General features: G+C 38.5%; 1 long non-coding RNA gene across 1 annotated transcript; it reads right to left on the bottom strand.

Moving 5' to 3' along the window:
• Positions 1 to 584: 584 nt before the first annotated feature.
• Positions 585 to 8400, bottom strand: LOC309660189. Its single transcript, XR_014263251.1, has 2 exons — positions 3823 to 8400; positions 585 to 3677 (listed from the first exon to the last, which is right to left on the bottom strand). It is a non-coding gene; the product is annotated as an uncharacterized lncRNA (long non-coding RNA).
• Positions 8401 to 12999: the final 4599 nt, after the last annotated feature.

Here is a 12999-nt window from a genome sequence, read left to right as displayed (position 1 = left end):
CATATACATTGCAGCAGCACTATACATTAGCCAAGACATGGAAGCAACCCAAGTATCCATCAACAGACCAATGAATAAAGAAGAAGTGGTATATATATATAATGAAATATTATTCAGCCATAAAAAAGAATGAACTTTTGTCATTTGCAACACCATGGATGAACCTGTAGTGTATTATGGTTAGTGAAATAAGTCAGACAGAGAAAGACAAATACTGTATGTTATCACTTATATATGATACTTAAAAATAAAACGAATGAATATAACAAAATAGAAACAGACTCACAGATATAGAGAACAAACTAGTAGTTACCAATGGGGAGCAGGAAGGGGGAAGGGGCAGAATAGGGGTAGGAGATTAAGAGGTACAAACTACTATGTACAAAATAAATAAACTACAAAGATATATTGTACAGCACAGGGGATATACCAAATATTTTATAATAACTTTGAATGGAGCATTATCTATAAAAATATTTACTATGTTGTACATCTGAAACTAATGTTTTTTAAATCAACTATACCTCATTTTAAAACAAAGAAAAAAATACTCTAGACAGTATTCAAATTTTCCTCATTTGCAATTTTGTTTTTATTTACAATTTGTCTGCTTAAATCATAATTCAAATTAGGTCTATATGTCCCAATGTAAGTTCCTTTAGATCTATAAATTTCCCAATATTTTCCTTTCAGTTTTTTTGTTGAAGAGAGTAGAGGTTTTTTCTGTACTGTTTTTGCAGTTTAGAGTCTGTTAATTGTATCTCTATGGTGTCATTTAACATGTTCCTCTGCTCCATATATTCTTTGTCTAATATTATTTAGATGTAGAGGTATAAGCAGATTCAAGTTTAATTTTTTGGCAAAATACCTCAGAGGTATTGCAAGGTGAAGAGTTTTTTTTTTTTCTCTTTTAATGATGTTACTAGTCATTGATGATCTTTACCTAGATCTGTTAATTTGCTAGAGGTAGCAAAATAGTGATATAATAACTCTGTTATTCCTTCTTTGATTAGCAAATGGAATACTTCCATAAAAATAAAATTTTCCACTTTATTTCCTTTTGGAATCCAGAATAATTGCAGAAAACTTGCTAATTCTATTTGGTCTCTTCGTAAGCCCTCTTCCACCTATGGCTAAGAGAGAACATTTGTGATAGAATTAGAAGATAATCTTCCCTCCTAGAGCCAGTTAAACCAATAGTGATGAACTTAACTCTCCTCTTCAGTCTGATGACAGCAAAGTTGACTTGTGCCTCTCTGGTGGGAGGGAGACCATGGAAAGAAACACCTTCTCACCAAAATATATGTGAAGTTTTTCACACTTCACACACTCTCCGAAAATCTATAAATTAAAGATCATAGTTTATTTGTACTTACAATTTCATTTTGTTGAAAGCTCTCTTTGTCCCTTAGGCACAGGACTGAAAACCTGAAATCGACTCTATTGGGGTGTATTATAATGAATTTTTTAAAATTACTGTTTATAATACCAGCAATTTCTCTGCCAGCTCTGAAGAAGGCCATTAACTTTTAAGAGATTGTTGAGCCCAACAGCAGCAGAGTGAGAATGAAATATCCTCAGAACAGTAGATGTTATTAGGGTTTCCTGCAAGACACTGGCTCATCTGGACCATGTTGTCAAGCTCTATCTGGCTGCACATTGCCCAAGTACCAGTATACATTCTTCACACAGATGATGTATATTTTTCTTTCACCTCACATAAATTGTCAGCATAAACTCAAGGCAGCATGTTATCTAAATTCTGAAGTGTTTCATTTCTTGGGACTAAACAACAAGGTATGAAACATGATATTTTTGCTTTCTCTGGTTTCTGCTAAAAACTTCAAAGAGGTTGAGCTGATGTGTGAATTGCCATGATTCAAGGGCTGCAGCATGTCAGTATTTTCAATAGGCTTATTCAAATGCTGGTTGAGAGTATTTGGTGGATTGATTCAGAAAAGAGTCTAAGGATGCATACTTCAGAGGAGACTGAACATGCTTGTCACTAATTCACATTTGTGAATCTTTTTATTTTCCAGTTCAAAAAAGGTGAACAAAACAATCCAAAGGAATAGAATGAAACATTAATTCAAAAACAATAAACTTCAGTTCTTTAGTTCTAAATATTTTGATTAGAAATGAAAGGATTTCAGACTACAAAGAAAATGTCCTATATGGCCAAGACATCTAAGCCATTAACATTTGCTATATGGACACCCAATGTTTCATTTCATAAATTTCTGATGCTAAGAATGATTTAGGGTGGCACTTTATAGGGTATAAAGGATTTTTATGCACATTTTCTTCGTGAAAACTCACAAAATCCACATGAACTTTGCCTCCAAACTCATTCTCTTTCTTTCATTCAATCCCCACCTAGGTTTTTTTGTTGTTGTTGTTCTTTAATGTTCTTTAACTTTAAATATATGACCTCCTTGGTCTTGGATTTCCCAGCCTCCAAAACTAAGAGAAATAAATTTCTGTTGTTTGTAATCTACCCAGTCTGTGACATTTTGCTACATTAGCCTGAACAGATTAAGACATTGGATAATGAGAAAAATATCATCATTGACAGAAATAGAGATGTTAGGCTGGGTTTTTTTCCTCATACAAAACTATATATATTTTCATTTGAAGCTCTCTTCTTTTAAGATTCAATTAATTAAAATATGATTCCCTTACTCTAAGTCTCACTTACCCCAACTACATGACTGACATTCTTACTTGGACATCTAAAAGGCTTATCAATTGTAATTCTGCCTAACAGAGGCCTTAACTTCTGCCACATGAGAATTATTCTTTCCTGAATCTTCACCTCAGTAACTGTCATCACTGTACCCAAATGCTCAGGTGAAAAATCTAGAGTCTTCCTTGATTCTTCTATTTCCTTCACCCCATCATTACTGCTACCATCCAATCCATCAACAAATGCTTTTGGATCCACCTGAAAAATATATTCCATAGCCATTTAATTCTCTTTCATTATACTATGTTCACCCTGGTCTAAGTCACTGTTATTTCCAGCTTTGATGACTGCAAAAGCCACCCAGCTGGTTGTTTCTCTGCTACTTGTGCTCCTCTATAATCCACACAAAAGCCAGACTAATGCTTTAAAACGTGAAACAGATTTTTTTTCAAACTCCCACGTCAAACTCTTCAGTAGCCTCCTACTGAATTTTGAATAAAATCTAAATGGCCCATTAGGTCCTACATGATGTGATCCTTCCCTTATCTTTGACTTCTCCTTCTTTTCCCCCCACTCTTTATGCTCTTGCCACATTATCCTTCTAGAATGGGCCAAAATCCTTCCCTCTTGGGGCCTTGGCCTCCAGATCTCTGCATATCTGGCCCCTCCTAGTCACTCAGTCACAGTTCAAATGTCACATGCTCACTGACATTTACTTGTAAGTAGCCCTTTCCCACCACCCTAACCCATCACTTGCAACATTCTATTTCCATTTATTTCATAGCATGCACGACTAATTTCATTTATTTTGTTATTGTTTATTTCCACCTCCTTACCCCAATGCCATCCCATGAAAGGGGGATCTAGTCTGTCTGGTTCACCCGTCTATGCCTTGAGTTGTGCCTGGCATACACTCAGTTCTCACTGAATATTTGTGAAATGAGCAAAAGAACAAAGTCCCTCTTGTTTGTATAAATCAATATAATTCTGGCTATAAAGAATCCCCATTCTGGAGGCCCGCACACCACGATGAAGAGTGGCCTCCGCTTGCCGCAACTAGAGAAAGCCCTCGCACAGAAACGAAGACCCAACACAGCCATAAAAAAAAAAAAAAAAAAAAAAAAACACACACACACAAAAAAAGAATCCCCATTCTGTTTTAGGCCTGAAGATGCGAAAATATGAGGGGAAATGTACATTTTTCTGCAAGGGATGCTAGAAATCCAGACTCGTATAATGGAAAACTTATTACTGTAAAGGAAAACAAAGAATAAATTGTAAGAAATATTATATTTGGAGATATTTGTGAACAGTTATATACCCATTTCATGGGCTCTGAGTCTATATACAACCAGAAGAAGCCCATGCCACAGCCTGGTTGGTGTGCTACTGCTTTCTGCAAAATGTGGAGATAACTGGGCTAGTGGTCTAATACAACAGGACTGGTGGCTTGAGAGGCAGCACGATTAATGTTTCCCAGTATGACAGAGCCTCTTACCCTCAGCTCCCAGAGGGTAGAGACCAAGGACCACATAACCACCAAGGCCAGTGCTCTGACTTCTGGAGAATAAACAGGCCCCAGAGTGAGTAATGAGTTAGGTCTGGCAGACTACATGTAACACCAAGATGAGATGAAGAAAAACAGAGCAGGCATGGATGAGTGCCCATGGGAAAAGAAGAGTATCAGCTCTCACACAAACCATTGCGCCCTGCATGACTGGGTTAAACAGAAAGCTGGCAGCAAGAAAGGGAACTGAAGGAAGCAAAAAATAGCAGACAATCCCCTCCTCTCTCATTCTTTAACTTTCTGTTGAGGAAATAAAATGCTGCTACCAGATGTACCATGTGATGGCATTAATTATCTCATTCCTCTATCATCAAGAGAGAATCTATTCATATCATCATTAGCATGAGACCACTTTAGAAAACAGTAGTACACTGTAAAAATTAGTAATTCAAACTCTGGATCCCATGCAAACCTGGACTCAAATTATGGTCTTATCTCTTAGAGCCATGACACTTTTTACAATGGGAATACTTTATTAACACTACATGAGATTGTGTAAGGACTATGGATGGCTCATGTGAAAAGATGAATTCACCAACTGAAACATAGAGCTATCAATAAATAATAAAATATAAACAAGATGTGAAATTACTATTTTACTATCTAATCTTTTTTCTCCCAATGGACAAAGCAAGTGGTCTAAGTAACTCTACGTTTTCTCCACAAAATGAATCTACCAGATACTGTGAATTTGAAAGAAACTAAGGAGCAAAGAAGGTAATTGTTCTATATTTAAAGTATGTGTAGGTCTAGAAATACCCCCGCTCAAAGTCAAACATGAGCTGCAGGCTTTAATTATTAACAGCAATAACCAGTTATCAAATAAAGAATAAAATAATTTTAGAATTAAAATAGAAATGTTTATATTAATGCAATATACTATTATTTTCCACTCACTGGTTTGGCAAGGAATAAAAATTTGAAGGATGACATTTAATAATAATAGTATATAAGGAAATAGGTACCCTTGTACACTGCTGTTGGAAGCATAAATAAATACAAACTCTCTGGAGGACAATTTTACAACATGTGCCAAACACTTTAAAAATGCTTCCTCTTTGATCCAGTAATTCCATTTCTAGGAACTTATCCTAAGAAAATAACAAAGGAGTTCCAAAAAGATACATGCATAAGTATCTCGTTTCAGAATTTTTTTCTAACAGTCCTTGACCCCCCAGAAAACTTGCCTGTCCATTATTTGAGATTTTGCTAAATAAATTATGGTAAATATTTTATAGCTACTAAGAAATGATAATGTAGATATACATTGACTGGCATTAAAATAGTCACGATATGTTGCTATTCATTAAAAAGTTTAAGTTAATATTTTCCTGTACTTAGAAACATGGTATCAGTTCTTTGCATTGTATATCATTGAATTTAAAAAAGAAAGGGAGGGAGTGGCAAATATGGCAGAGTAGGAAGACCCTGAGCTCAACTCTTCCCATGGGCACATAAAAATTACAACTATTTACAGAGCAATTATCAATGAGAACAACCTGAAGACTAGCAGAAGAGATCATCTACAACTAAACATATAAAGAAGGAACCAAAGGGGGGACCTTTAAGATTACGGAGGAGTAAGACGTGGAGATCAACTTCCTCCACACAAATACATCAAAAATACATCTACAGGACTTCCCTGGTGGTGCAGTGGTTAAGAATCCACCTGCCAAAGCAGGGGAAATGGGTTCGAGCTCTGGTCCAGGAAGATCCCACAAGCCATGGAGCAACTAAGTCCATGTGCCACAACTACTGAGCCTGTGCTCTAGAGCCCATGAGCCACAATTACTGAGCCCACGTGCCACAGCTACTGAAGCCCTCGTGCCTAGAGCCCATGCTCCACAACAAGAGATGCCACCACAATGAGAAGCCTGTGCACCACAATGAAGAGTAGCCCCCACTTGCCACAACTAGAGAAAGCCCCTGCGCAGCAATGAAGACCCAATGCAGCCAAAAATAACTCAATAAATAAATTTTAAAAAATACATCTACATGTGGAACACCTCCTACAGAACACCTAATGAATGCTGACAGAAGACCTCAGACTTCACAAAAGGCAAGAAAATCCCCATGTACCTAGCCGTGTGGCTGATAGGGTCTTGATGCTCTGGTCTGGTGTCAGGCCTGAGTCTCCAAGGTGGGAGAGTACATGATACTGCACAACCAGAGACCTCCCAGGCCCCCGTAATATCAATCGGAGAGAGCTCTCCCAGAGATCTCCACCTCAACTCTAAGACCCAGCTCCACCTAACGGCCAGCAAGCGCCAGTGCTGGATGCCCCATGCCCATCAACTAGCAAGACAGGAACACAAACCCCACCCACAGCAGAGAGGCTGCCTAAAATCATAATAAGTTCACAGACTCACCAAAACACATCACCGGACGCAGCCCTGCCCATCAGAAAGACAAGATCCAGCCCCACTCACTAGGACACAGGCACCAGTCCCCTCCACCAGGAAGCCTACACAAGCCACTGAACCAACCTCACCCACTGGGGGCAGACATCAAAAATAATGGGAACTACGAACCTGCAGCCTGCGAAAAGGAGACCGCAAACACAGTAAGTTAAACAAAATGAGAAGACAGAGAAAAACACAACAGATGAAGGAGCAAGGTAAAAACCCCCCAGACCAAACAAATGAAGAGGAAATAGGCAGCCTACCTGAAAAAGAATTCAGAATAATGATAGTAATAATGATCCAAAATCTTGGAAATAGAATGGAGAAAATACAAGAAACATTTAACAAGGATCTAACAGAACTAAAGAGCAAACAAACAATGATGAACAACACAGTAAATGAAATTAAAAACTCTCTAGAAGGAATCAATAGCAGAATAACTGAGGCAGAAGAATGGATAAGTGACCTGGAAGATAAAATAGTGGAAATAACTAATGCAGAGCAGAATAAAGAAAAAAGAATGAAAAGAATTGAGGACAGTCTCAGAGACCTCTGGGACAACATTAAACACACCAACATTCAAATTATATGGGTCCTGGAAGAAGAAGAGAAAAAGAAAGGGTCTGAGAAAATATTTGAAGAGATTATAGTGGAAAACTTCCCTAACATGGGAAAGGAAATAGTCAATCAAGTCCAGGAAGCACAGAGAGTCCCATACAGGATAAATCCAAGGAGAAACACGCCAAGACACATATTAATCAAACTATCAAACATTAAATACAAAGAAAAAATATTAAAAGCAGCAAGGAAAAAGCAAAAAATAACATACAAGGGAATCCCCATAAGGGTAAAGGGTGATCTTTCAATAGAAACTCTGCAAGTCAGAAGGGAGTGGCAGGACATATTTAAAGTGATGAAAGGGAAAAACCTATAACCAAGATAACTCTACCCAGCAGGGATCTCATTCAGATTCGACGGAGAAATTAAAACCTTTACAGACATGCAAAACCTAAAAGAATTCAGCACCACCAAACCAGCTTTACAACAAGTGCTAAAGGCAGGAAACACAAGAGAAGGAAAAGACCTACAAAAACAAATGCAAAACAATTAAGAAAATGGTAATAGGAACACACATATCTATAATTACCTTAAATGTAAATGGATTAAATGCTCCAACCAAAGGACATAGACTGGCTGAATGCATACAAAAACAAGACCCCTATATATGCTGTCTACAAGAGACTCACTTCACACCTAGGGACACATATAGACTGAAAGTGAGGGGGTGGAAAAAGATATTCCATGCAAATGGAAATCAGAAGAAAGCTGGAGTGGCAATTCTCATATCAGAAAAACTAGACTTTACAATAAAGACTATTACAAGAGACAAAGAGGGACACTACATAATGATCAAGGGATCAATCTAAGAAGAAGATATAACAATTATAAATACTTATGCACCCAACATAGGAGCACCTCAATACAAAAGGCAAATCCTAACAGCCATAAAAGGGGAAATCGACAGTAACACAATCATAGTAGGGACTTTAACACCCCACTTTCACCAATGGACAGGTCATCCAAAATGAAAATAAATAAGGAACACAAGGTTTAAATGACACATTAAACAAGATGGACTTAATTGATATTTATAGGACATTTTATCCAAAAACAACAGAATACACTTTCTTCACAAATGCTCATGGAATATTCTCCAGGACAGATCATATCTTGGGTCACAAATCAAGCCTATTAGACTAAATATCAATTACAGGAAAAAAACTGTAAATAACACAAACACATGGAGGTTACACAATATGCTACTAAATAACCAAGAGATTACTGAAGAAATCAAAGAAGACATCAAAAAATACCTAGAAACAAATGACAATGAAAACACAACGACCAAAAACCTATGGGATGCAGCAAAAGCAGTTCTAAGAGGGAAGTTTATAGCAATACAATCCTACTTCAAGAAACAAGAAACATCTCAAACAAAGAACCTAACCTTACACCTAAAGCAGTTAGAAAAGAAGAACAAAAAAACTCCAAAGTTAGCAGAAGAAAAGAAATCGTAAAGATCAGATCAGAAGTAAATGGGAAAAAAAATAAAGGAAATGATAGCAAAGATCAACAAAACTAAAAGCTCGTTCTTTGAGATGATAAACAAAATTGATAAACCATTAGCCAGACTCATCAAGAAAAAAAGGGAGAACACTAAAATCAATAGATATAGAAATGAAAAAGGGGAAGTAACAACTAACACTGCAGAAATACAAAGGATCATCAGCGATTACTACAAGCAACTCTATGCCAATAAAATAGACAACCTGGAAGAAATGTACACGTTCTTAGAACAGCACAACCTTCTAAGACTGAACCAGGAAGAAATAGAAATTATAAACAGACCAATCACAAGCACTGAAATTGAAACTGTGATTAAAAATCTTTCAACAAACAAAAGCCCAGGACCAGATGGCTTCACAGGCGAATTCTATCAAACATTTAAAGAAGAGCTAACACCTATCCTTCTCAAACTCTTCCAAAATATAGCAGAGGGAGTAACACTCCCAAACTCATTCTACGAGGCCACCATCACCCTGATACCAAAACAAGACAAAGATGTCACAAAAAACAGAAAACTACAGGCCAATATCACTGATGAACATAGATACAAAAATCCTCAACAAAATACTAGCAAACCGAATCCAACAGCACATTAAAAGTATCATACATCATGATTAAGTGTGGTTTTTCCCAGGAATGCAAGGATTCTTCAACATACGCAAATCAATCAATGTGATACACCATATTAACAAACTGAAGGATAAAAACCATATGATAATCTCAATAAATGCACTTTCAACAAAATTCAACAGCCATTTATCATAAAAACTCTCCAGAAAGTAGGCATAGAGGGAACATACTTCAACATAATAAAGGCCATATATGACAAACCCACAGTCAACATTGTTCTCAATGGTGAAAAACTGAAACCATTTCTTCTAAGATCAGGAAAAACATAAGGTTGTCCACTCTCTCCACTATTATTCAACATAGTTTTGGAAGTTTTAGCCACAGCAATCAGAGAAGAAAAAGAAATAAAAGGAATCCAAATTGGAAAAGAAAAAGTAAAGCTGTCACTGTTTGCAGATGACATGATACTATACATAGAGAATCCTAAATATGCCACCAGAAAACTACTAGAGCTAATCAATTAATTTGGTAAAGTAACGGGATACAAAATTAATGCACAGAAATCTCTTGCATTCCTATACACTAATGATGAAAAATCGGAAAGAGAATTTAAGGAAACACTCTCATTTACCACTGCAACAAAAATAATAAAATACCTAGGAATAAACCTATCTAAGGGGACAAAAGACCTGTACGCAGAAAACTATAAGAAACTGATGAAAGAAATTAAAGACAATACAAACAGATGGAGAGATACACCATGTTCTTGGAGTGGAAGAATCAACATTGTGAAAATCACTAAACTACCCAATACCATCTCCAGATTCAGTGCAATCCCTATCAAACTATCAATGGCATTTTTCACAGAACCAGAACAAAAAAAATTCACAATTTGTATGGAAACACAAAAGACCCCAAATAGCCAAAGCAATCTTGAGAAAGAAAAACAGAGCTGGAGGAATCAGGCTCCCGGACTTCAGAATATACTACAAAGCTATAGTAATCAAAACAGTATGGTACTGGCACAAAAACAGAAATATAGATCAATGGAACAGGATAGAAAGCCCAGAGATAAACCCAAGCACATATGGTCACCTTACCTTTGATAAAGGAGGCAAGCATATACAATGGAGAAAACACAGCCTCTTCAATAAGTGGTGCTGGGAAAACTGGACAGCTACATATAAAAGAATGAAATTAGAACACTCCCTAACACCGTATACAAAAATAAACTGAAAATGGATTAAAGGCCTAAATGTAAGGCCAGACACTATAAAACTCTTAGAGGAAAACATAGGCAGAACACTCTATGACATAAATCACAGCAAGATCCTTTTTGACCCACCTGCTAGAGAAATGGAAATAAAAACAAAAATAAACAAATGGGACCTAATGAAACTTCAAAGCTTTTGCACAGCAAAGGAAACCATAAAGAAGATGAAACGATGACCCTCAGAATAGGAGAAAATATTTGTAAACGAAGCAACTGACTAAGAATTAATCTCCAAAATATACAAGCAGCTCATGCAGCTCAATATTAAAAAAACAAACAACCCAATCCAAAAATGGGCAGAAGACCTAAATAGACAATTCTCCAAAGAAGATATACAGATTGGCAACAAACACATGAAAGAATGCTCAAGATCATTAATCATTAGAGAAATGCAAGTCAAAACTACAATGAGATATCCTCTCACACTGGTCAGAATGGCCATCATCAAAAAATCTACAAACAATAAATGCTGGAGAGGGTGTGGAGAAAAGGGAACCCTCTTTCCCTGTTGGTGGGAATGTAAATTGATACAGCCACTATGGAGAACAGTATGAAGGTTCCTTAAAAAACTAAAACTAGAACTACCATATGATCCACAAATTCCGCTACTGCGCATATACCCTGAGAAAACCATAATTCAAATAGAGACATGTACCAAAATGTTCATTGCAGCTCTATTTACAATAGCCAGGACATGGAAGCACCTAAATGTCCATTGACAGATGAATGGATAAAGAAGAAGTGGCACATATATACAATGGAATATTACTCAGCCATAAAAATAAATGAAATTGAACTATTTGTAGTGAGGTGGAACCTATAGTTTGTCATACAGAGTGAAGTAAGTCAGAAAGAGAAAAACAAATACCATATGTTAAGACATATATATGGAATCTTAAAAAAAAAAAAAAACGGTTCTGATGAACTTAGGGGCAGGACAGGAATAAAGACGCAGACATAGAGAATGGACTTGAGGACACAGGGAGGGGGAAGGGTAAGCTGGGACGAAGTGAGAGAGCGGCATGGATATATATACACTACCAAAGATAAAACAGATAGCTAGTGGGAAGCAGCTGCATAGCACAGGGAGATTAGCTCAGTGCTTTGTGACCACCTAGAGTGCTGGGATAGGGAGGGTCAAGGGAGACACAAGAGGGAGGGAATATGGGGATATATGCATATAGGTGATTCACTTTGTTACATAGTAGAAACGAACACAACATTGCAAGGTAATTATACTCCAATAACGATGTTAAAAGAAAAAGGGAGGGAACCACAACAAGAAAGGGAGGAGGGGCTGAGACATGGTAGAGTCAAGACCTATGCCCTCAGGTAAGCAAGAAACGGGAGAATAATCACAATTACAGAGGTACTCCCCAGGGAGCGAGGGCTCTGAGCCCCACATCAGCCTGCGCAGTCTAATGGTCCTGCACCAAGAAGGTGAGGCCTCAGAACGTTTGTATTTGAAGGCCAGTGGGTCTTGCTTTCAGGAGAGCCAGAGGACTGTGGAAAACACAGACTCCTTTCTTAAAGGACTCACACAAACTCTCACACACTCTGAGACCCAGGGCAGAAGCAGCATTTTGAAAGGAGCCTGGGGCAGACCCACTTGCTGATCTTGGAGAGCCTCCCTTAGAGGCAGCAGGAAATTGAGACTTACCCAGGGAAAAAAGATGCTGGCAGCAGCCATTCTGGGGAGCTCTTCAACCACAAGGACACTGGCGCTGGCAAGTGCCATTTTAGAATACAACCTCTATCATATAGGCACTAGGACCCAGCCCCACCCACCAGCCAGTCAGCGCCTTGGGGAGGCCCCAGGCCAAGCAGTTATCTGGGTGGGGATACAGTCATACCCACCTGCAGGCTGCCTACCATAAGACCTTCTCATCCCCCAGTCACCCCAGGATCTGACCGTACCCACCAGAGGGCCCAGGACCTAGCTCCACACACCAGTGGGCTGGCATCAGCTCTGGGACACACCTCACCCTGCAGCTAGCCATGTCAGGAACCAGCCTCACCAGCCAGCAGGTCAACAGCAGCCCCAGGAACCTCCTAGGTCATGATCCCACCAATCAGTAGGCTGACACTAATTCTGGGACTCCATGTCCCAGAGCCAGCACCATGGGACCCTGCTTTGCCCACCAGAGGGCCTGCACTAGCCTCCAAACCACCCAAGGTTCTGCAGCCAGCCAACTCAGGACATGGCCCTGCCTACCAGTGGGTCTGCACCAGGACCAGAATTCCTCTGGTCATGCAGGCAACCATGCCAGGACCTGGTCCCACCCACCAACTGGAGCAGGGATTGGCCATGCCTATTAGAGTGCTCACAGTAGTCAGCCCATCTTAACAGAAGAACACATGCAGCCCATATAGA

Source organism: Balaenoptera physalus (assembly GCF_965194825.1).
Source record: "Balaenoptera physalus genome assembly, chromosome: 4".
NCBI classification, from domain to species: Eukaryota; Metazoa; Chordata; class Mammalia; order Artiodactyla; family Balaenopteridae; genus Balaenoptera; species Balaenoptera physalus.
Note: the sequence above shows the minus strand (reverse complement) of the source record. Positions and strands in the feature narration are given on the sequence as shown.